This window comes from Furipterus horrens, unplaced genomic scaffold (genome assembly GCF_987537825.1).
Source record: "Furipterus horrens unplaced genomic scaffold, mFurHor1.1.pri manual_scaffold_10, whole genome shotgun sequence".
Taxonomy (NCBI): Eukaryota; Metazoa; Chordata; class Mammalia; order Chiroptera; family Furipteridae; genus Furipterus; species Furipterus horrens.
The window spans coordinates 12,238,792-12,265,439 of NW_028327180.1; the positions used below are offsets into that span (position 1 = coordinate 12,238,792).

At 39.3% G+C, this 26,648-nt stretch overlaps 1 long non-coding RNA gene across 1 annotated transcript in view; it reads left to right on the forward strand.

The window, feature by feature from the left end:
• Positions 1-26,648, forward strand: part of LOC149999248 (uncharacterized) — a 66,939-nt gene that overhangs the window by 21,260 nt on the left and 19,031 nt on the right. Inside the window, exon 3 of the long non-coding RNA XR_016513374.1 lies at positions 10,569-10,697. This is a non-coding gene — a long non-coding RNA (uncharacterized LOC149999248). The remainder of the gene's footprint in view (positions 1-10,568; positions 10,698-26,648) is intronic.

A 26,648-nucleotide genomic window follows, 5' to 3' on the forward strand; every position in this document is an offset into this window, starting at 1 on the left:
ATACATGTGGGAGAAAGTTCGAGGAATCATGGAGAAAAATTTAGTGTGATCTTTTGTTGCAGATGAGGAAGAGGAGCGGTTTGTTGTTGAGTAACTTGTCCACCATCACCTGGTTAGTCCTAAAAGTGGTAGCGAAGCGCATATTCCATTTCCAAAAGAAAAAAAAGTGGTAGCTTTGGTTGAACTAAAAAGGAGTCTTTTCATTGTTGTGCGGTATATGTATTATATATTCCTGTGCCTACAACACCTTTAATAAGCAAATGAAGTAGGTATTGGCATGATATTTGAAGCAAAGAAGAACTTGTATGCCATTTGAGCACTCACTAACAGGAAAATTTATTACCAAAGGGAAATATCCCTGAATCAATAATGAGACCCAAATAAAAGATGCATTTTAAACCTAATAATTTCTTTTATTGAAAATCAGTTCAAGATGTGAAAACTTTATTAGAACTTATATTGTCTCATTCAACTTGCCTAGAATTAGATTTGATATCCATGCATATTAATTTATATTTGCTAATTATTAGAACTTAATGAAATTCTTCTGAAATAATATTAGAACTTCTTATTTTGAAGTGTGGTATTTTCAGGCCTGCTTTAATTTTTATCTCTCTTTATTAATCAAGAAATCAACTAATACTTCAAATCATTTTTTCTGTCTATGGATATATACTTGTTCCTAACAAAAGTTATTTTATTCTCTAGACAATGTGTCCAAACTTATGCATGATAATTTTAAGTTCATATTAAATATCAGGTGCATATGAGTGGACATGGAAGAGGAGCCATCATTCATGTCTACTAAGCAGGTATATGTTTACATTTACATATACTATGTTTTATTCTCTGTCTTAGGTCCTTTATATTTAATTTCTTCTTTACAACAACATTTTTTGTTTGGGTGATTATCTCCATTTTATAAACAAAGAAATTGGGGCCGAGATAAGTTAAATAAGTTGTTTAAGGTCACATGTCTAGGGAGTGACAGAGAAAGTCTTTCTGCTTCCTAGTCCATATTTCTCTCACTGGGCCAAAAAGTGTAGGTGAGAACCGAAAAGACACACAAGGAAGTAGAAATGAGTACTCTGAAAAGCAGGCCCTGATAATCCCCAACTCACTCCCTTTAAAACATCTGACTTTCAGCTTCCTGTGCTCCACAATAACTTTTTCTTCTTATCCTGTTTATTTCCCCTTCCCTCCAGTGGTTTTAATTATCTTTTTCTGTCACCATGGATTCTCCAGAGCAGCTGGCATAGCCAGACCAGAGAATCACAGGCTGTAAGAGTAATTAGATTCTCATCCATGAAAGACCAGTGCAGAGAGAAATAGGCCTGATGCAAATAAATATCACGCATTATGGAGCAAGCTTAACAGCCGTCATAATGGTAAGAGGGATGGCTGGAGTAGAGGTGGGGGCTGAAAAATCATATTTGTGCAGATATCCACAGGTCACAAATGATTTACATTTTTGTTTTCATTGGATGGACCATGGTAGAAACTGAGATTGGCTGTGCTCTATCAATTTTATTGCCAGGTCAGATTAGATGGTCACAAACAGGACAATAAAGTCTCTTCAAGGCCTACAGCTCTTTGTCAGTAACATGCTGATAATTAATATGTTCTCTTACCAGTAAATTATCATGGTTCCAAAAATGAGAGAAACTGAATGTTGTTCTATTAGAGTGAAGGGAGATGGATGTTATCACTGAGTTTGAGAGGTGAAGGGTCAAGTTGAACAGAAGACATGAGGCCCTAGAGAATGATATGCTATAATTTGCAAGAACGGCAAAAAAAAAAAAAAGAAATTTATTATAGGAAAAAAAATGTAGGTTGGTGGAAGTGTTGCATAATGGCTGAGGGGTCCCTGCACTCACACGGCCACTTACGCTCTGCCCATTGTGTTGGGAATGACCTCGGGAACATTGCTTAACCTCCTCAGCTGTAGTTCATCCTGTTAAATGGGGTAAATCATAATTATTGTGATAATCAAATGAGCTAATTTATGTGGAGTCTTAAGACAATTCCAGGCATATAAAATATGCTTGATAAATATTAGCCATGTTTATTAAGATCAGGGGGAAGTAGTCCAGGATAAAAACAGACCCTAGCCATACACTGGGAAATTAACAAGCAGAGAGAAGGCTTTCACCAGAGCTGCTGAATTGACAGTCCTGCTTTATTTTTTTCCCCACTAGAGTCGCTGCATAGATGAAAAATAAAGGGATTTAAACAGTTGATGGCTCAGGATATTAAGCCTACTGGTTCTTCAGAACACATCCACTTCGGTGGTTTCTTTGAAAAAAAAAAAGAAATTACTATACTTAATTGAAGGTAGGTTGCTTTTCAAAGTAATGTCTGCTTACTGTGATAGTAAAAACAAAGCTCGTCACTTTGGGAGTAATTTTAGTACTTAGGGGTGGTTATTAAACACACACACACACACACACACACACACACACACACACACACACACACACACACACACACACACACACACACACACCACCGCCATCATCACGCTTATTCCTTTTACAGTGACCTATAGAGGAATAATTAGATTGGATGGTAAATGTAAATTCTTCTCAGGGGAAATGTTGATACTGGTCAAGCCTTCTAATAAAATTAAAATTTTATTAGTGCTCCTATGGCCATTATTTATGGGACTTTTGGCACTCTAGAATTAATAAATCTCTGTCCAAAGACCCACTTTGTCGTTAGCAGCTACTATCCATACGCACTGCTCTTGCTTGCATGCTGAGAAGGGAAAAAAATCTTTTAGCAAGTTTGGCAAAGAAAATTAAAGGCATATAACTTGGGCTTTTACAGGCAGAAAACAGCCTAGATTTTATTTTAAGAAATTGGGATGATTGATCTGTAAGGCCCACCTGTGGCCTGGTTTTGCATCTGTCTACTCCAAGGCAGCATAACCGGATGCGTCCTCTATGAAAATCTTAGTTCGTTAGTTCATTTTTCATTGAGTGTTGTGGGTGGCACATATTTTGATTTGCATCCTTTGTGGGCCTGAAAACATTCTGTGTATTCGTAATTAAAAACTTACGCTGCCTCCCAATCCAAGCCATGACGACCCTCGGCTAGGATTACCACAGTGGTGGGGACATGGGGGTCCCCCCTTCTACTCTGCTGCCTTAGACTCTATTTCCAACACAGCTTCCTCTAAAGGGAGATCATGTCACTTCTCGGCTCCAAACCTCCCATGTCACTTAGAACACAACTCAAACCCCACATTGATTGGGCCCCTGCAGCCCCCGACCTCTTCTCCAACCCTTTCCCCTCACCCCGCGCCCCTCCCCTCCAGCCACACTGGCTCTGTTGTTATTTCCGTTCTCTGCAGCACCATTCCCACGGATACGCCCGTGATTTATTCTCTCACATCGTCAGGTCTTTACGTAAGTGCCTCCTTAGCAAAATAAGCCTTCCTTGACCACCCAGTATACAATACCAAGCCCCAAATCCCAGCAGGCTTTACCTCCTTTTCTTTTCTTCTATGTCTAGATTTAGACCCCCTAAAATAGTCATGCAATGCACTGAAGCAAATATTTTATTGTATCTGCTAAAAAGTTTAAGTTTCTGTGCTTAATTCCCAAAGCTAGAATGTAACAGTTTATATTTCTATGTCTAGACTAAGAAAAGAAAAATAATAAAATCAATCCCAATTTTCTTTCTCCTGTGGGCTTTGATTGAAAGAAAAAATATCCTATAACTGATTTATACCTTTTTCTCCTTTCTTCTTTATGCTACCTGCATATATAACTAACAAACAAACAAAAATTTAGAAATTAAACAGTAGGCAGTTTAATGAGTATTTATGAAAAAATCTCAATCATTTTGAGATTATGAAATAATCTCAATTATTTTGAGGTAATAATTCAAAATATATATTGCTGCCAGAAACTTCAAGAGTATCTATAAAATTCAAATTCTCTGAACTCTCATTATTCTGTTTATATATTAGTTTATTCAACAATTATTTATTGAGCACATTTTATGTGAGGTGTTTTAGGTGCTAAGGAAGCAAAGAAGAAAAAGAAAAACCCAACAAACTCTGCCCTTTTCTACAGAAGTTCAAAACCAGTGAATATAAAAACTAATACATATATTATATTATTAGAAGACAATCTGCTATGGGAAAAAAACATAAAGTAATGTTTACTTATTAACTCTTCACAGGGGTCTGGAAACATTTATAAATAATGTGACAGCATCCCTCCCACCTCTCTATCATATCTTAAGGTAAATTGCTTTAATGAGAAATTCTTCCTCTCCTCCACTGAGTGTACCACAGCCTTATACAGTAGTCTCCCCTATTGTTGATAATCTCTTATTGTGCCTAATTTATAAAGTAAATCTTATCATAGGCATGTTGTGTAGGAAAAAACACGGTATACATAGGGTTTGGTACCATTCACAGTTTCAATCACCCACTGGGCATCTTGGAGTATATCCTCTGCAGGTAAGGGGGAATTATTATATTCAAAGGAATCTTAATGGAAGGTGCAGAATTAAGTCTATGGATCTAAGTGTCTTAAAATATTATTTGTGCTCAAACCCTTTTTAATTATTTATGCACAATCACATTAGTCACATCTCTGCCAAAAATATTGGCTTGAAAACAGCAATACACACACATACAGAGACCACACACACACACACACACACACACACACACACACTTTCAAAATACAGAAATCATGCAGTTAGTATAAATTATATTTAGAGATTTTTAAAGATTAAGTTATTAGGTTCTGATTATGAGGTAACATAATAAATTGTATAATATGATGAATTGCTATGTTATTGCATTTGGTACATATTTAAATTTTAGCATATTTACTGACAGCTAGATTTCAGGATGGCTAGCAGTTTAGTTATAATAAGTTTCAGTGGCCATAATAAAAAACATCTATAATTAGTTTTCTGTGTGAATGTTTGTATTTTCTTGAGTATCCAGATGCGCTGTTTTCTCTGTTAGTTTTGCCAAATTAATTGCATCTATCTAATGAGATACCAAAGTGGACTTTTATAAATGTTAGCTTTTACTCCTATTACTGCTATTAGTTTGTTATCAGCACATTATTAACATGACTATAACCTTTCCGACACCTGGAGTCCTTTGTGTTGGTTAATATTTTTCTCCTCAAACTTAAAGGAAGTTTGCGTGTGACCTAAAGGCTGGCATTGCTGATGCCCTTTCAGATTTTTCATGTACGTGAAGAAATGATCTTGCTTTAAAATTTGTGCTTTTGAAATTAATGATATTTGTGACTCTACTAGCTTGTCTCTTTAATGTTACGGTTTTATCTGTCCTGGAAAGGTTAGAAATCATCACTCCAAACACGTGAGAGCTTGAAAACAGTGCCAGTTTCTCTCTCTCTTTTAATTGTTTGGTACCTTTTCCCCAATGAGATCATGCTCTTCATGTCTCGTTTTGGCTTCCTTTGTTCAGGTCTTCCTCCCTCCCTCCATCATACCCTCCCTCCCTTCCTCTCTTCAATCCTTTCTTCCTTCCTCTCTTTTTCCATTCATCCTTATTCTCTAATTGTGCCTAATTTTGTTCTAACGGCCAGAACTACTATATTCTCGGTGTAAAAACTCAGAGCAAAAAATGTCTTTAGGAATAGGTAGCTTAAAATCTGTTTGACTATCTTGTTAAAACCATTTGAAGATACTATGATTTCATTTTACTAATTTTAGTTGTATCCACATGCATTTAAAAAAATAGCATGTACATGAGACAGGTTATTTATTTAAAGGCAATGCTTCATTTGAAGTTTCCTTGTAATAACTCTGTGCTCAAAACTCCCCTCTCCTACCCAATCTCATAGAGTCTATGAGACACAAATTACAAACCAGTGACCCAAGCCAGGGGTCAGTAAACTACATCTAGCAGACACAAAACATCTTGCTTTTGTTCAGCTCACAAGATAAGAATTTTTTTTGAAAAAAATCAAAAGAAGTATAATGTTTTGTGACATGTGAAAATTACGTGCAATTTGAATGTCCGTGTCCATAAATCAAGTTTGATTGGACCACAGCCACGTGTATTTGTCAATGTGGTATCTGCTTCCCCATAACATCAAGTTGAGTAACTGCAACACAGAAGCACGGGCCACACACCCAAAGCATTTACCATCCGGTCCTTTACTGAAAAAAAACCTGACAATGTCTTATCTAGGGAGCATTGCAGGCATAAAAACCCCAAATGATCTGAAAATTGGAAGTGGTTTCGAGTGATATAGAAAACTCACTTATAGGGAGTTGGAGTTCATTGCAGAACAGTATGTGGGGTTTTGTTTTTTTAAATATAGAAAATGTGTATTAAAATAAGGAAAGAAACAAAAGCACTTCTGCTTTTGTATATGGCGTGACCTTCAGAAGCATTCACAGGAGGGCATGAGACTGCTTGGTCAGGCACCTTCTGCTGGGAGCGACTTCTGGCTTCCCCTGAAGGGTCTTTGGCGCATGTGTGAAAGGCTGACCAATAGTCTAGGTCAGTGGTTCTCACCTTCCTAATGCCGTGACCCTATAATACAGTTCCTCATGTCGTGGTGACCCCCAACCATAAAATTATTTTCGTTGCTACTTGATAACTGTAATTTTGCTACTGTTATGAATCATAATGTAAATATCTGATATGCAGGATGTATTTTCATTGTTGCAAATTGAGCATAATTAAAGCATAGTGATTAATCACAAAAACAATATGTAATTATATATGTGTTTTCCGATGGTCTCAGGCGACCCCTGTGAAAGGGTCGTTCGATCCCCAAAGGGGTTGCGACCTACAGGTTGAGAACCGCTGGTCTAGGTGACAATCTAGGAAGCTACATCAAAGTCTCCTCCTTGCCAATGAAGACTTTGGGACTTAGAACGCTGTTGCAGCAGATTTTTTTTTTTTTTTTCATTTCATATTTCTTATTTCTCCATTTTCTTTTTCTAAGTTGTTGTTGATTATTTCCTCATGTTTGTCATCATAGATTCTTAACATTTCCTATCCTGAATGTTTGAAAGGTTCCTGTTTATTTTGGTTTTCACTTCCTTTTAGTTCTTTATTGTAAAGATGGTTTTTGCGTTAGGAAAATGATTAAAAATTCATTCACTGGAAGAACTTGAACTTTTGACTGAACTGGCAAATGTAAAGGTGGAAGCCTGATGATAAAAATCAAAGTGTGTTTTCCTCTTTTTAGTGATATAATATATTATTCTGAGATGCAGACACACATACAGATTTTATATATACATGTCAACCCTCGCGGAAAGTAAGCTTACCTATGTAGTAGTGGGAACGAAAGAGATTATTTTTTATGGAAACAACAATCAACTAACAAGTAACTAGTGAAGACCCACAGGGAATGAACTGATGAAATATTTAGTTGGCCAAAATTGCTTCCAGCAAAGAGGCACAGTGACTGATTTTATGAGACTGTAAATTTTTGAAAACGGTTTGCAAAGCTAACAGTTCAGCCAGAAAGATTTGGATTAGCTGGATTTTGTTTAAGGGAAATTTTACTGAATGTAATCAGATATGAGAAACTGAAATCAATACAATAAAATGACTTCATTTTCCCCAGACCCAATCACGGGATTCCTTTTCACAGAAAGAAAATGATAATGTTTGTGTGACTCACTGGGAAAACTGTGGGCATTTCAAAGCTCCCCACCAGACATTGTCTTGCAGCTTTATGCCGCGCCCAGCTACCCTGGGGGAAGAGGGCATCAGTATCTACTTGGCACTCTGGTTGGGGACTCTGGGCTAGAGAAGACATTTAATGGAATGTATCTCGTCCTTTTATGAAGCTTTCTCTGCCAATTCTTTATGATGATCCCACCCTTTTCTGAATCTCTATAATAGATACAGTCTGTATCAGATAATTGAGCAATAAAAATCATAAACAGCCCTAAAATATTATCTAGTTGTTTAACAAATGTATTTCTCATCCTCCAATTGATATTGACATTTCCTGGAGAGCAGGGATTACAGTTTTTCATGTCCTCTAAATTACATAGCACATGCTGGGCTAAGAGAAGAGATTTATTTATTTCATTTATTTATTATTTATATTCTGCTTTCTAAAAAGATTTGAGCTGGTTTATAATAGTAGATATAATAAGACCATTAAAGTAATGATTTAAAAAAAAAAAGCTAAAACCAGAATCATAATGCATATGGAAATGTGACATACCCTGGGGAATTTCATCAGAAAATTTAGCTGAATTTCCTAGGAATAGGACTCCCAAGAGAAAACTGTTACGTGCTGGCCGTAACTCAGGGGCAGATGGATCAGCAGGTTGCCTGTGGTCTCTGAATCCTGGGCAACGGTGCCCATGGGCTGTTCACCTCTGGGGCTTTGCTCCAGGCAAGAGACCTGTCTCATTATTGGGCTGCCTCTGCATGAGATGAATACAAGGGCAGCTTTGTAGGTGGAGAAAAAGCCAGTTTGCCAGCAGCCAGCTTCTGACAGCCTTTGGGCATTTCGGTAGAGTTTCTGATGGGAGGAGAAGCCTCAGGTCCAGCTAGCTCACTGCTTTCAAGCCCTTCATCCTTCTGTCTCTCCCAAGGACTGAATCCAACAGGGAAGTGTGAAGAATAACACAGTCCTCATTGCACTAAAAATTGAAGTATGAGCTTTTACCAGAAAAAACTAGGTTGTCCCTAATTATGAATGCAAGACCACTTCATTATAAATGAAAGTCCAATCCATTGTTTCTGACGTGCTAACATAGTCTTGTTGTCATAGAAAAGGTAGAGCTGATTAAAATGCCCTTTTAACATAGATTCCCCAAAGAATATTTCATAATATAATGGATAACCAGTACTTGAACATGAGTTCTATTTAAGATACAGAATTGCTCTTCAAGGGACTGAGTTAATTTTTCAAATTATAGTTCGGTAAGGAATTGCCATGATGAAATAATGTATTCAAGGGATGTAGAATTCTGATCTCTAACTGCTTACTTACCAGGACCTGCAGGCTTTAAGGACTGTCCAATCCTTGAGATTCTTCATTTCAAATCCTAACTGTGGTATCCAAGCGAATACAGGCTCTAAATTAATTCAGTAAACTTTTATTTGGCTTTTAGCCCAATATTCTTGCTGAGATTAAACAGGAAGCAATTCAGAGTTTTAGGTGCTGGGTGAGTGTAAATACTTAGTATTATTGATTTAGGTTGGGGTCAACAAACTTTTTTCCATAAAGGGTCAGACAATGAATCTTTTAGGCTTTGTGGGCCATATGTCTCTGTTGCAACTATTCAGCTGTGCCGCTCTAGCAGAAGGGAAGTAGTTTGTGACAACAGAGGAGTCTGCTGTGTACACATTATTTGTTTGACTCCGATGGCAACTTGAGGAGACGTATTTTATGATACACCATTTTATATGTGAGGAAACTGAGCATCAGAAAGCTCCGGAACAATCAAAGGATTTAAACACTCCTATTGAATGCACTATAGTTGGATCTAACGTAACCATTTCCTTTGGTGAATATTTTCCATATTTATTTTGAGATTAAGAATTGTACTGCACAGCCTAATAAGAGTCTGAGCACCCTGGCTGGTGTGGCTCAGTGGATTGAGCGTCGGCCTGTGAACCAAGTGTCGCTGGTTCAAGTCCCAGTCAGGGCACATGACTAGGTTGCACGTCAGGTCCCTAGTTGGGGGCGCAAGTGAGAGGCAACCACACACACAGTGATGTTTGTCTCCCTCTCTTTCTCCCTTCCCCTCTCTCTAAAAATAAACAAACAAACAAATAAATTCGTCGTCGTCGGCAGCCGTCCGTCTCGAGAGACGATGGTGTAGCTTCTTAAGAGTCTATCTGCACGGCCGAGAATGGCTGTGCAGTCCGACTCGGGAGTGACATGGTATCTGTCTCCTCCCGTGTTGAATCGACATCTTGCGATGACGCTGAAGCTACAGAGCCTGGGCAGCGTGATATGGAGGGCCAGCTGTTGCCCATGCAGCAGACCCCCCCTCTCTTCGCAGCTGAAGGATCCAAGGGAAAGACGGAGTCAATACAGCTTGGGTTCAGGTGCGCCGCAGGAGTTGCCGGTGTTGACTACAACGTCGAACCGCCTTAGGGACTCCGGCTCCGGATTTTCTGTCGGGGTTTACTCCCTTAGCCTTTCCCCTGAAGAGGTATGCCGCAAGGCAGCGGAGGTTTTTTGGAGTCAGAGTTTTCCTTCTCTGATGTACCCTGACTGGAAGATCGAACCAGCGACACTTAGCTCGCAGGCCGACGCTCAATCCACTGAGCTAAACCAGCCAGGGCAACAGTAGTCCTCTCATAGAAAACACTGTAATCTCTTAACAATAGCTAATTGCTTGATTATGCTTCTGTTATAAATTATTTAAGATTTGCCTACCATATCTGAGATGATAAAGGGCTTTCTCATTTTTAGCTCAATTAATTATACGTAAGAGATCCAGGGCCATTTATTGGTTGAATTCCCTATGTGTTTTTGCCTTTGCAGGGAGAGAAGAGTTATGTGTTTCACCTTTCCATCCCTGTGCCTGTCCTGCCTGTAATGCTCATGTGTTCATTCATCCAACAGGCATGAGGATAGCCTCAGTGTCAATCATCTGTGAACTTGTAACCAAGGACCAGTCGCTTGGCCCCAGCCTGCCCGGGCCGCACTCGTCTCTAGAATACTCTGGCAGCTCTCTCTAAGACTGCTTCCATGGTAAGCACTCTGCCTACTTCCTTCTCCCTTGGTTAGCGACCCCTCCTCTCCCCAACACGGCCACAAACAGGCCTGGCCAAGGGTTTGTGCGTCCGCATTCCACCACAGTAACTTCCTCATTGTAACAGATATGAGGCATGAAAATAATTGCAAAAGAAAAGCCTATCAATGCATAAGCGGAAGGAAAATAAAATATCTTTCCAACACACCCAAAGCTAGGACAAGAACTTAGGTTGTAGTAGTGATCATCAAAGCAGATCTGTCATGTGGGGTAAAGGGAGGAACAGACTTCCCACGTGCAATGTCCTTCAGAGCCAACATTGAACTCTGATGGAAGGTTCTCCTAACGTTGTTGTGTGGATGATCGCTTAGAAAGAGAGGGAAAGGCCTCAGACGCTTGATCTGTAAAATGAACTACTGGCTTATCATCTCCAAGGTTATTCAAATATTCAATTATTCAAAAATGATACTTTGTTTCCTTAAATATTAGGAATATGGTCAATGGGGACACCGAATAAAATTCATTTTTATTAACTGTGTTATAGTTATAAATTAACAATGTGCTTGCATTTTTCTTTTTTAACAAATTGAGTTAGATAATCTCAGAAATTAAAAGGAAAGGGCTTTTGAAAATTGACTAAGAAATTAGGCAAGGAAATTAGGTAGTAATTTATAATAGAACATTTTTATCTTTGCAAAAACTATAATCTATTTTAAGAGAGTCAGTCATTTCTATCTTTAATTGAACAGAATTCCCTAATATTTCGTACTCGTGAACAATTGGTTTCCTTTGTTGTTTTTTCCTTCAGAATGATTAACTCATGAATTTGAGCATCTTTAGTATGTTTCAGTTTATTACAGTTGTTATTCTTATAAATTACCCCATCTTCGGCCAGTGAAAGCTTAGTTGTGTTTGATAATGGCTTTGCTATGTGTTGTGACATGATGCCTCAGGCTCGTTTTATGAATTTCCTGCCAGGGACTTAGATTCAACCATAACTTCAAGAAGCCCTGGTTACTTTTAGTGGGAAACAGTATTTTCAAGACCATCTGAGCTGTTCCTCACTCGATCTGTCATAATTTCTAGGTGTTTTCAATGGACAGAGGTAGGACATATGTTATAAATTTTTTAAAAATCCCATAAAGATGAATTTCGAATTAAAATTTAGATACAAAGAAAGTTTTTTGAAAGCTCTACTACCTTACATCTATATTTAATTCCCCTGTCTCAAGAATCTTATTTCAAAACTGGGAATGTCAGAGCTTGAATATCACAAAATTATTCACTCACATATATGGACACATAGAAACACAATAGACTCAGAGGAATAATACCCAAACCACTGCAAATAATATGATTTGATGTTGGGTTCATGAAATGGGAAATGGTTTCCAAGTGATTGATTGAGGATTTATTCAGGAAAAAGTCAAGAGAGTAAGGAAAAGAGAAGAGCACAGGGGAGGGAGCCAGGCAAGGAGGCAATTTCCTGGGAAGCCGTGCCTTAGCCTGACTCTAGGGAGTACCTGAAAGGAGCATGAATTGCACCACAGAGAGGTTGCCTCACCTAGATGGAGGCAAGGGTCCTAAGCTATTGTGCCTTAGTCATTGGCAATAGACAAACCTTACTGGCATGGTGCATAAATTCCAAGGCATTTCTGGGCAAGGTGGCTCCCATCACGTGCAAAAACCAACTGGAACAAGCTCCTGTTCATCCTTGCAGACGTAAGGGTAATAACTAGAATAGCTTGAAATACATTAAATATATTTAAATTCATGAGTTTATAATGGTACTTTTAAAATCTCTCTTTGATCATCATTGGAGACACAAGGGGAGCAATTTATTTAGAAGTGGACAAATAAATGGAACGAATTGACTATCTAACTTTTGCTAATAAAACTATTGGCTTGGTGTAGTTGATGAGGGGAAATGTCTATTTCTAAAAGTATTCTCATTAACAAGTAGAGGATGACAAAATTAGCCTATCATCATTTTCCATTCCTTAAGAAGAAATTAATTGATTCAGGCAATGTTCATCAGTGCTGCTAACATTATGAAAAGAAAATCAGGCAGTTAGAGTCTATTTTTAGAGGTAATAACACCACCTATGAAGAAGTTTTTCACCACCCCCCACCCCCCAAAAAAAGGAAAGAAAAAAAAAAGGCCAGCAGAAACATTCAAGTACCAAATCTGTTGAATGAGAGGAAATGGAAGAGCCAGGGAACAGAATCAGTGAAATCACCGTGGGAAACTTATGGATACATGTAAATGATCGCAAAGAAACAATTTCAATGAAAAAAAAACAACAACACAAAACGGAGCTAGGAAGCTATACATTAATATAAGTGACATCTTAATCAATCCAATGCGTGGGCCTTGTGTTGAACGTGATTCAAATACACAAAATGGTAAAAATCAACGCAGTTTGGAAAATGTGAACTTTGTCTATTTGATGGCATTAAGAAAATGTCTTTTTTGTGTATATTAGTGTGTTTAATGAAAATATAACATTTTTTGTAAGGGAAGTGCTTGCCATTTAGAGATACCTACTGAAATATATTAAAAATTATACAATGTCAAGAATTCGTGTGGAAACAATCTGGGTGGAGAGTTAGGAGGAGGAGAAGTAAGAAGAATGGCTGTGAGTTGGTAACGGCCGCCTGAGTGAGGGGCACGTGTGGTTGCTTTTATTTTCCGCCTTCTTCTTCTTGGGATATGTTTGAAATTTTCCATAACAACAGGTTACAAACACAGAAGAAATATGATGATTTTTAAAACAAAAGCTCTCATTCTATCTTTTGACCTTGGCCTCAAAGTGGAATTAGCAGAGTGAAGATTGAGAGAGAAATGGTAAGGATTTGGGGTGTGCTTTGAGCTTTCCCTTCAACGATCCGCAGGTCTACCATTCAGTGCTTCACCCATTTCATGGGGACCTGACCTTATTTTCTTCAATTTCAAGTGCTCTGTGCGGCATGACCTGTCCTCGGGAATTCATGGTCAAGTGGCTTCCCTTCACATAGCACCTGACCTCCCTCAAGAACAAAAAGACTGGGCTGACTTAGATGAAATATGTTTCGAGGAAGTGGGCAGCAAAATGTCTTTTCCATTACTGTTCTCTTTACCATTCTCTGCATTTCACTTTCTCCATGTACCATAAGCAACTTCATCACTTATTTTTACCAAGTCTCCTAAGCAATGGGAAATGCATTATTCTAGCAAAGAGACCAAGTTCAGCTTTGGGTTGATGATAAGTGACTTTGTTGAACTACTCCATCAACGCATATGGTTCAAAGCACTGCAGGGATCCCAGAAAGTATCTAACACACTTCTGGCTATAAAGAAATTTATCATTTAATTGAAGAGCGATAACAAATATGCTCACATACCCAAAGAAAAGAAAAAGCAAACCATTTTATCCTAAACTGACTGGCAGTGACTTTTTTTTAAGCACAGCATGATGGCAGAAATGGAGAAAGCAGTGCAAATTAATAAATCATGAGAGACATAGGACTTGAGCTGAATTTTTACAACATGGATGGCATTTATATAGCTGGAATGGGAAAAGAAAGAGAAGAATGGAAACAAAGATACCTGGGTTGAAATGACCATGTAAGAGAGGCTTAGAACTTGTTTAACTGGAAAGGATATGGATCGAAGGGCAGCAGGGAAATGGGACTGTAGAGATTGTAAAGGTCAGATTACGCTGGATCAGGAAAAGCAAGTAAGAGGCATGATAGTAGTGACATGTGGAAGTGAGGAATGGAGTCAAACCAGAAAGTGATCCTTTCTCTGTGGATGAACATTGGGATGTTTCTACACTTTAGCCATTGTGAATAATACTGCAATAAACCTGGGGGCGCAAGTATTTCTTTGAGATGCTGTTTTCATTTCTTTGGGGTATGCATATGCCTGGAAGTGGGATTTCTAGATCATAAGGTAGTTCTAGCTTTAATTTTCCGAGGCACCTCCATACTGTTTTCCATAGTGGCTGCATCCTTCTACATTCCCGCAAGCGGTGTGCAAAAGGTCCATTTCCCCACCCCTCTGCCAACACTCTTCTTTACTTTTTTTTTGATATTACTCATTCAAACAGGTGAGAGGTGTTATCTCACTGTGGTTTTGGTTTGCATTTCCTGGGATTAGTGATTTTGAGCATGTTTTCATTACTTGGTCATTTGTATATCTTTTTTTGGATGAAAGCAATGAAAGGAGACAGAAATAAATGGAAAGGCATCCTGTGTTCATGAATTGGAAGAAATATTGTTAAAATGCCAATTTTAAAGAAAAGTAAATAGAATTTGTTAGTAGATTGAAAAAGTTGGAATCAAAGAGTAGTTCCAGGTGTCTATGCTTAAAGACTGGAAAAATGTGTTAAGGTAGAAATAACCACTTGTAACAGAGAAGAAAGACCAATTTGGGATACGGATGTGTGTTGGGATATATAGCGGGTTTCCAATTAAAAGAACTCTTCTAAGGAGTAAGGGTGAGTTATGAACCTCTGCAAATATCCAAGAAAAAATATTTGTGTCTTCTTTCTCATGTGAAAAGACACTAGAATCTACCTGGTGACAAAATTTTCGTACGTGGCATCAGAAGTTGTGAGTTTAAATTCCAGTTCTTCCCTTTGGGAAAATTATTTAATATTTCTGAGCCTTGGCTTTATTCCCTAAGAGTAGAATAAATGATAGCTCCTTCATATTACTATTTGGGGGCTAAAAAAATGATAACATATGTGAAGGTGTGTAGCAGAGCATCCAGAGCAGTCAGACTCAATAAATGTTTGTTCCAGTGAAATGAAACGAAATCTACTAAGCTCAAATTGCTTTGTAGTTCTACCAATCAGATAACCCCATTCTCTTTCCATGTTGTGACAGCAGCCCATCTATTATAGTCTCCCTTTAGGCCTGGGACTCAAGCCTGTGACCCTTATCTTTAGGACTGTAGGATGAAATATTTTTATAACTGGAGAAAGTGAATAATTGAAGGTGTTAACACCTGCAGGAAAAATGACCTGTCCCTTGACAATGCATGCCCCTGCCTTTTAGAAGCCTGCTGCTAGTACTGTTCATGTTGCAGTCACCAGTAACGTCACGTTTGTACCATATGGGGAGGTGATGTCCTCTTGATAATATAAATTTGCATAGCATTCCATGTGCCTCTGGAAGGAAAAAAGGTGCCAAGACAGAGAATTTGAAACAGAATGGTACCTCAGGGATTTGAAGCAGTGGTGGCTGTGTGGTAGTTCTGCACTCCATGAACCTGTGGGTGAGGAGACAGTGGCCTTGGGCCTCGTAGGATCGGCTGTGTGTGTTTGATAGCAAAGAGATTTCACTCAGTTTGTCTCTGAGGAAGACTGGAAATGCTTTCTCCAAGCAGGAGGAGAGGATGCTCATGGAGACTTACCACACTAAAGGGGGTAAGTCGGTTAATTGATGGAACTTAAAATCTGATGGAAAAGGTCCTTGGAGAATTTGCTTGTCGTAACTTGAAATTGGCCTGAAGCTCAGGAGAAAGAGGAGCATTTTACCACAATGAAGAAGACAGATGTAATGCAGTTCCAGCAGGGACAGTTTGGGATGATGCCTGCAGGCCAGGGCCTGGAGCCGTGGCCCAGGTGTGACCCCAAGTGGGAGCAGGTGACCATTCCAGAAAGGTCTGTGTGAACTGATTCAATGACTTCCCCTCCATCTTTTGCCAGACTTAGAAGATATGCATAGAATTCTGGGGTCTGCCAGTTAGAAGATTGATAGCTTTAGTGCTTATCGTCATTGTTTGTTCTATTTTCCACTGATGTTGAGGCAGTTTGAGACTCACACTTACCCATTTACCTTGCGATCTCCCTGTAGTTTTCTTTTTTCACTCTCAACAAGACTGAACCCATCCTTCCAACAGCCTGTGTGCACATCAGTTTTTAAAATTCTTTGTACGTTCTTGCTCTCTTCAACCTGAACACTTCTCTTTGTCTGACCCACCCCTACCTCACAGGTGGTATGTGTAGTCACGTGAATCCACAGATTCTCTTGGATATGAATTCCAGCTCGTCCATTTACTACCCGTGAGCCACACAGCCAGCTGCTTAGCCCTGCCAAGCCTCAGTCTTCTCAACACCTGCGAGTGGCCGCAAGGATGAAATGAGATTGATTTGTTCAATCAGCAATACTTATTAAGAACCTTTGATATGACATGATAAATGGTGGCCGGTTCTGGGGACACATTGACTAAAGCAACAGCAGTGACAGCAAAAACATGTCTCCTGGTGGAGCTTATGCCTTATCTAGAGAGACGGGCAATAACCAAACACACAAAAACAAAAACGAAAGGTTGGGGGGAGGGGTAGATGCTATATAGGAAAATGGATCAGGGCGGGGGTACAGAGGGGCGCGGGAGTGGTGGTTTAGATGGGACAATGTGGCAGTCCCTTCAGGAAGCACGGGTATCAGCCAAGGGCCAGACCTGTCTCAGTAGCTATCTGAAAAGAACATGCCAGGAAGGGAAAAGAAAAAGCGCAAAGACTCGCGTGGAAATGCGCTGGTCTCTCATGCCCGAGGAGCAGCAGGAAATGGTTGTAAGGCAGAACTTAACTAAATGCCTGATACATAGTAGGTTGCTAAGCAAACTTTATTTTTAATACTACGTGCAAAAAGCCAGGTTCTTCTATTAATGGAAATGACTCTGCACACAACCCATCTTAGCTTGGTATACTTCTCAGGCTGTGATATCTAAGTTTCCTTTTCTGATATTTTAAAAATCTCCTGGAGTCGGGAACTTAAGCCTGAGGCCTGGGCTCTGCCTACGATTTATACATTATCAAATTTAGAACTGAGTGAGAATGGCCTTCTCCAAGTGCCACCAAGTGACTTGGACATGTTCTTATAGGACCACATAAAATACTACAATGTAAGGTTTTTTGTATCTCATATCAGTCTGCCTTTTCTGTTTACTTTTCTTTATTTCTCACAAGCCATAAACTTCCTGAAAGGAGAGCTTCTACCAAATTCCCAGCGCAGAGCTCAGCGCGTTGCACACAGCCAGCACGTGGCACGTTTGCTGAGCGGTGGGGACAGCTCAGGTGTTTAAGACACCGGGGAGAAAACCCAGGCAGAAGTAAACCCTTTAAAGGCTTTCGTGCCCAGCAGAGAGATTTGCGGATTTGCGCTCTGGCGGCTGAGAAATTGATGTGCAACAGCTCACGGAGTAAATGTGTGTAGGAACGGCAGCCCCCCAGCCTCCGGCTGATGTCAGCGGTTCCAGTCCAGAGGTGGGTGGGGTGGGGGTGTGTCTGCGAGTGTGAGTGCATGTGTATGTCCACGCCTACGCATTGTCCAGGTGGATTTTCTCTTTGAATAGGCTCAACTTTCCATTGGCACGCATTGTGTAGATCCAAACGACAGCAAAATTAGCTCCAGGTACGATGACCACTTTCAAGAACCGTTTTTCGTTCTATAGTCCTGTCCTATCATTTCCAGCGGGTAATACTGGTTTTTCATGTAGAGTAATGTGCATTTCCACCTTTAATGAATGTACTCATGACTGTACACGAGATGTTTTTACATAAAAATAACATACGTGTTACATGGACATGTCCAATAATGTAAAGGAGGTAAGAAAGTGACAGGTTTAAGCAATGAAACCCGGAGCACTATTTTAGTAAACAAAATTAAACAAAACTATAATATTTTTATTGCTTAAAATTCACCTCCAATTCTTAAATATCTTCTGTGAATACCAAAGTATGGCTACTTTTTTTTTTTCTCTAATTGTAGTTAGATTCTAGGAAGGAGGAAAGTCAGCAAAAAAAGTTTCCAATTTTTTTTTTTTTGTAAAGAGGACTCTATATCCTATGATTTCTATTAGTGCTGATAAGAAATATTGTTACTTTGGAAATCTGACAGAGATAGACAGAGATATAGACAGAGAAAATGAGAGGGACAGACGTTCAGTTGTGTCTGTCATCATGGCTCAGCTTTGTATCCAAAATTGGTAAAATTCGGTCCCACAGATCTTGAATTTCAGAGAGACATAGGTCAGTGCTGGTGACCAAATCAATAAAAAGCACTGGAAGCTGAACTCAGACCAGAGTAAAAGAAGAAATTTGTTTCAGAGGAAGAGAAGATAATTTCTTGTTTTGATTACTTTCTGAATAGTTATTGCGGGTCAATTCTTATTTTCATTTTTAATGGAATGCACCATCTTTGGTTAATTCACCAAGTAAAAGTTGCATTTGGCCTTAGGGGTGTGTTATCAGTGGTCTTAGATGACAGATCATCCAATTGTTTTCATAGCACCATTGCCCAAGGAAGGCAGCATAGATGACCAGGTGTCGTCATCCCCTGCAGAGGATGACAGAGGGGAGCCAGTCCTAAGTCCACCTGCTTGACTTGGAATGCCTGCCCGCGGTGTTGAGGCTACCCCTTTTTTAATATATACCAAGGATACAGCCATGTTTGGAGCACAGTCCTTGTTAAATGGTGATTTCATGCCCTCTTTATTTGGTTAAGACTTAGAAGACATGACATGTTTTAGAAATTATAAAAAATTATCATAGTAATTATTAGGATAATTAAAATGAGTTATTTCCATTATGCAGTTGTATGTATAGTACCTTTCTAAGACGAATTTATCATCTTTTGGCATCTAATTACACTATAAAAAAAGGAAGAGAAGCTTCTAATCAATTAAGCAAACAAGCTCAAGGTGTAGTTTTTCTATGGCACCTTTTTCTGACTTTGATTACAAAATTACAGTGCAAGGAAGTTCAGCTCTAATCAGAAAAAAATAAAAAGCTTTCCAAGGGAGATCAGAGAAGAATGCTAATATCGTCTGGCTAAATTATTTTTTTAAATGTTCAGTTTACCATATTTATAACATCTGTTTTTAAGTTATCACCACCGTTATTTGTATTATTGGTGGCCTATAAATGAGATATTGAATCAGAATTAATATGGCTGGGCCAGTTCAAAACTCAGACAACTACATATTGGAGCAGCTTTTCCAAGTACAGAGCGCAACTATCGAACACCCTAGTGATTTTGCGAGGTTCTGCCTTGTACTGGAAACAAAGGGTCTGAGATCACAGACGGGTCAAGCAGTAAGGGAAGGGTCCAGGCTAAGGGCGAGAGCAATTACAAATTCATGCACGTGAACTTGGATGCCACCCTGTCATGTTTGGGATATTGTCAGAGCATGGTAAATTCGCAATTTCACAACATATCCACCTCATTTATGGAAAAAAAAAATCCATTCAGTTTCTGGGACAGTTGGCACTCCTTGACGATTCTCCATTTCTACATGTTTGCTTGTCTTGGGCTGGTTTTTGCAACATTTTTACAGAGTGGGATGGCAGGATCTGCAGAGAGAGTTAGAGGCTGGCTAGGATTTCTTGGCCTGTGATGGTGGCACCGTTTCAGTCCCTCTTGGTAAGGCCCATTTCATCGAGGTTAACTTGAATAGTACTCTGCTGATTCTCCCATCAATCAAGGCGGCACGGCAAATTGCTTGTTTGTAGTCTCAGCTACATATTTTTGCCTCTTGGTTAAATGAGCAGTGGTCAAAGAGATAAACACTATAATTGGCTACCAAAAGGATGCTCTAGACACCCAAACTCTTTGCCAAGGTATATTATATAAATGTGTCATGAAGTAAATTTTCCTTGAATAGTTACATAAAATCAGGATTGCAGCAATAGTCTGCTTTACTGTGAAAGCTACGTGATTTTATCTGCATTGTCCAGAGTGATATTTTATTCAGTTTGTAGCAGATGTTTTGGGCAGATTCTTTCTCTTTCAGATCATTCTTAAAGTACCTATAATAAAAACATATACATTTCTGCCCTGGTTGGGTGGCTCAGTTGGTTGAAGTGTTGTCCCATGCAGCAAAAGGTGGCAGGTTCAGTTTTGGTCGGGGCACATACCTAGGCTGAGGATTTAATCCCTTGTTGGGGCACATACAGGAGGCAGCTGATCAATCTCTCTTTCTCCCCTCCCCCCATTGCCCTTCCCTTCTCTCTAGAATCAATAATACATATTCTCGAGTGAGGCTTAATAAAAAGCATATGCATTTCTGTTCATTAGCTTGGAAAGATTGTTACTGAATTCGCTGAAGAAAATTTGGCATTTTTAAATTATTGCAAAATAAAAGTTGGTGTTCTTTACTATTGTTCTACTTTTTTTATACAGTGTGTTATACAGCTGATAAGTTTTATGCAACAAAAGTATTTCAAGCGATGCATATAATATTTTGAATTATGTAGCTAAAACTTATGTTTACATAACAGTATCACAGGTGTTACTACCTAAACAAATTAAAATCATCATGACAGAATCATAATGAGACATCATAATTGAGTCAATTGGCTATTTGGCCCTTACCATTCTGGCTTACACTGCATTTTTTCCTTGTGGAAATTCTCCAGCTGAAAGGAGCCCGCCAAATCATCTACTCTAACATATCAGCTTTGCACAGGGGGTTACTGAGATCCAGACGGATTCAGGGAATTATTCAAGGTTCCCCAGCTCGGCAGACATAGAGTCAGAACCCGAACTCTGGCTCTGGTTAGTAGGATTCAAGGGCTGTGGGCCAGTCAATCCCGGATTTGATTTCTGATTTTGACAAGTGACCTAGAAGTACTTCATTTCTTCATCCATAGAATGGGGATAAGCAACCTACTCTTTGGGGCGCCCTATGAGGTGACGGACAGACGTGCCCAGTGTGTTGCGTGGAATCCTCAACAAATGTGACTTCCCTTCTCGCCAAGGCTCTCTGTAGGATAACACGGAGAAGCAAATGTTCCCCTCAGCTGTTCTTTTACTTTCCACTGGTTAGTTCTTTGTAAGATAAGATTTCCAGGTATATTTATAGGTTTCTCTAAGCACCAGGGCTGTAAGAATTTGATCTTCTACCAAGCATTGTAAATCACTTTTTACCATTTGCGTTGCCTTGGACTTACCTATTCTAAACTCTAAAATATACCCCCATGGTGATTTAATTTAATTTAATTTAATTTTAAATTTGGCACTGGAGTTTAAGTGATCTGAGGTGATAACATACTTCTCAGAGTCTAGTTTAAAAGTCCTGACCAGTGTTATTTCTTAGTGTTATTTATTCTGTGGCTGAAAGTTCAGGGATCACCAAGATAAAATAAAGAAAAAGGTTTCCCAAGTGGCCTGGTTGTAGTTTTTGTTATTAAGACAATAAAGATTTTTTTTCAGATCAGTTAAAAGTTGTTTTTTTTTTTTTCTTATACACAGTTGGCAGGATGGACATGGGGTATAACAAGCTCCTGCCACATACCGGTGCCTTGGTATCCAAGAAAAGGACAGCTTTATTATATAATATCCAGACTCGGAGGAGCATTTCCTATGTGCCAGGTACCCTGCTAGAGAAAACCCACTCTTCTGAGGGTTACATTTATAGCTAAAGTCCTATGCCAAGTATAAGGCTAAGATAAGGTTTGAAGAATTAACATTAGACTCACAAACCAATGCTTATTTCTCTTTACCAGTTAAGTTTCCAAGCCAACCCTTTCTGTGACTCCCTTTGCTAAATGGAAGACCATGATTCAATCTGAAACACTACAGAATCAGAACTAAGAAGCCATCATACAAGTGTAGTAGAATTAAAGTGGCAGTGTTGATTTCTTTTTATTGCCCTTGACTTATGAGTTTGTAAGCTGTAAATCTGTTGGTTTTGTTACCCAGGAGAAACCTGAGTCAGGAGGCGACCCCTCCCCGCTTCCCCACCACTGCCCTCCAGTGCTTGAGCTTGTTCCTTGGTTCTTGCCTCACTTGAAACAGATGAATTTAAGCAAGAGAAAAACATGTATAGAGGAAATGAGATAGCAAGCTTATTTATGAAATACATACAAGCATAAAACTGCTAGCAGGCACCTGCCTGGTCTGAATGCCCCACATATAGAGGAAATAAGTTTGTTAGTAAGTTTGTTCTATATCTTTGAGCTGAGGCTACAAGTGAGCTCCTAGCTAATCTGAGTGTGCTGACTATTGGGGTTCAGGGGTTATGTACCTTAGTCAGCTTCTAGGATCCCCCTCATCATCCCCCTTTTAAACCTTGGGAATAATGTACAGCTACAAAGGCTTTCTTTCTCAACTAGGAAAGGCCCTTTGTCTAAGTTAGTGAAATTGCTACAGAGGTTCCCTGTCCTAACATACAGTCTCAAGGACTCCCCTCCTCCTGCGCTATCCCTGCGTGTGATGTTCAGAACACCCAGCTATCTCATCAGACCAGGCTCAGGACTGCTGAGTCAGTGGGTGAGACGTGTCTCCCTCCTCCTCCCTGCCTTAGTTCACTACCTATCCTACCTAACAGTCTTGTTCCCCCCCCCCAAAAAAATTAGTTTTTAAACAAAATTTTTTGAGCTTCTAGTTGCTTAAATGTTGGCATAATAAAGCAGTTGGAACATGGCTTAGTCAGGACAAGGAACTTCCAGCCATTTGTGGGTTGAGCTCTAAACATTCATGTCCCAGAAAACAAAGTGTGACAATATGAATACAGTTTTCCAAAATAGAAAAATAAAATAAAATTATGGTTTCGAGTCTTAACATTTCAATCTTCAATTCGTTTTGAGTTTATTCTTGTGTGTGGGGTAAGAGGATGTAAATGTTAGACTTGAAACCGTAAAAATCTTACAAGAAATCACAGGCAGTAAAATGTCAGACATTTCTCAGCAGTATTTTTTTCTGATATATCTCCTCAGGCAGGGGAAACAAAAGAAAGATAAACAAATGGGACTACATCAAACTAACAAAAGTTTTTGCACAGCAAAGGAAACAATAAACTACATGAAAGACAACCCACTGAATGGGAGAACGCATTGACCAATGATATATCTGCTAAGGGGTTAATATCCACAATTTATAAAGAACTTATAAAACTCAACACCAAAAGAACAAACAATGCAATTTAAAAATGGGCAAAGGGTCTACCGCCAAAGCAGGCAGAGGGTGCCCAATCCCGTCTGGTTTGGAAGCTAAAAATGGGCAAAGAACCTGTATAGATACTTCTCCAAAGAGGACAGACAGATGGCCAATAGTCATGGAAAGATGGTCAGTGTCACTAATCACCAGAAAAATGTGAATTAAAACCACAACGGAATATCACCTCACACCTGTCAGAATGGCTATCATCAATAAATCAACAAACCACAAGTGTTAGTGAGGATGTGGAGAAAGGGGAACCCTTGTGCCCTGTTGGTGGGAATGCGGACTGGGGCAGCCGCTGTGGAAAGCAGTATGGAGTTAACTCGAAAGTTAAAAAAGGAACTGCCTTATGATCCAGCGATTCCACTTCTGGGAATATATCTGAAGAAACTCAAAACACTAATTTGAAAGAATATACACATGTGCACCTCTATGTTCATTGAAACATTATTTGCAAGAGCCAAGATTTGGAAGCAGCCCAACTGCCCAACAGTAAATGAGTGTTTCAAAAAGCCGTGGTACGTTTACACAGTGGAGTACTACTTGGTTGTAAGAAAATAAGGACATCTTAACTTTTGTGACAGCATGGATGGATCTGGATGCTATTAAGCTAAGTGAAGTAAGACAGTCAGAGAAAGACAAGCATCATATAACTTCACTTATATGTTGAACTTAACGAACAAAATAAGCTCACAAACAAAATAGACAGACTCATAGAGACAGAGAACAGACTGACAGCTGTCCGAGGGGAGTTGGGTTCGGGGCTTGGTGAAAAAGGTGAAGAGAAAAAACTCATAGACAGATGTAACGGGATGGTGATTGCCAGAAGGAAGGAAAGGGGGATGGGAGGAAGTAGAAGAGGATAAAGGGGGATAAATGGTGACAGAAGGAGACTTGGCTTTGGGCGATGAACACACAGTAGAATAAAAAAGTGAAATGGTGTGGGAAAATTAGCTGATGAATTTAGGTCAGATTAAGAAGAAAATACTGACAATTTAGAACAAAACAAATATTTATGTATGTATGTATGCATGTATGTATTTATTTATTCATCTATTAGTATTCCCTGATGAATTCAAGACTTGATAGTTTTTTTTTTTTTTTTTCTTACTTTCTTTTTATTGTTGACACTATTACAGGTCCCCATTTCCTCTCTTTGCCTCCACCCCCTGCCATTCCCTCTGGCCATCACTGTCGTCTGTGTCCACGGGTCATGCATGTTTGTTCTTTAGCTGATCCTTTTCCCTTCTTTCACCCAGTTCCTGCCTCACCCCTCCCCTCTGACACCTGTCAGTCTGTTCCATGTACCCATGCCTCTGTTCCTATTTTGTTCGTCAGTCTATTTTTGTTCATTAGATTCCACATAGAAGTGAGATCATGTGGTATTTGTCTTTCACCCACTGGCTTATTTTAATTAGCATAATAATCTCAGTGTCCTTGTCTGCATCATTGGGGCTGCAAGAATCCGGGTGATCTATTTGGGTAATGCAGAGCAAGAAAGGAAGAGAAGAGCAAAGGAGGGGAAAGGGGGCAAAAAGAGGAAGGAGGAGTAAGGGATGTAATTAGGGGAAGGGAGACAGGCGGACCAGGAGAAAGGGCACATCATCGAACGCTCTCATTTGATAACTGGCTCAGACACTCCCTGTTTTAGCTGAGCTTCAGTTCAGAGCTCAAATCTGTTGAACTGTCTTCTCAGTAACAACTAGTTCATAAGTTTAATAATTACCTCACATCTCCTGTCCACTCACTAAAGAGAAATATGTCTTTAGAGTCCTTTTAAAATTGGATTGCTTCTGTGAACTTAAACTTACAGGAGTTTTAATTTGGACCATTTGTTTCTTAATAAAAAGGATTAGTTTTTTTTTTTTTCCCCTACATAGAACCCATAGAAGAAGTCACTCTGCCCACTCCTCATGTGAATTAGCTCGGTAGGACATTCAGGGCATGTGAGGTTTGGGTGCTGGGTGCTATTGATTTTACTGCCTCAAAAATTAGAGATGGAAATGTCCTCTTTTTCATCCGGTACATCTTTCTGCCAAAGCCAAATTAATTTTAGCACTTTTCTTTCCAGGACTTTGTATAGCTCATGTCTTAAAGCATTGGGACCATATAAATCCTGGAAAACCTGGTCTCTCAATATCCTTTATGGCAATGTGGTTAAATGGAAGGTGTGTTATGACCCATTGAGGGCCAATATATATAAATGAGAACAATAAAGATTAATCAGGTTTTGGATTCCCCTAAGATTACTAAACAGCATCTTCTATGGCATTTTGTTTGCCAAAGTATTTTTTCACGTATCGTCTCAGTCAGTTCTTGCGATGTTCCTGTAAGATAACCAAACCCTTGTTCTGTGTCCCTTTCACAGATAGAGGACTAGAGAGGTCCCAGTGGTGGAGCTGAGGCTAAAATTCATGTCACTTTTCTTCTCATCTATCCCTTTTTCCCATTCTCCTCATAAGCTCAGCAGAGGAATATTCCCTGGTTTATCTCTGAATGCCCATTGCTGCTTTGAATTAAATGACACAAGTTATATGAGAAGTAATTAAGCAAAGTCATGGAATGTGGGAGAACGAGATTTGTCTATGGTGATGGAGACAGGAAACCAGGAAAGGAATTCTAAAGTGGAAGGGCGACCTAAGCACTTACTATGTGGGGCTAAAAGATATATGCTCCTGCCAGACTTCCCTGGAAGATTAGAAACTGAGATCTGTTTCCAGCCACAAGCCTTCTTCCTTTCTAATCACCCCCTTCCCATTTTATTTGCCGTATACTTGTCACATGACAGTATTTCCATGGTAATGAACTACGATATTACAAACACTAGTCAAATCAATATGTAGAAAGAAGACCAGGGAACAAAGGACTTCCTGGTCACACAAAAATAACTAGTTAATTACTAGCTCTAAGACAGTTTAAAGGAAAGTGGAAGGATACCATAAAACAAAAGGAAATTATGATTATTCAATTTACCGAAGGGCTTAGATGCAGAAAACAGGTCAGTCTTCACACTCAGT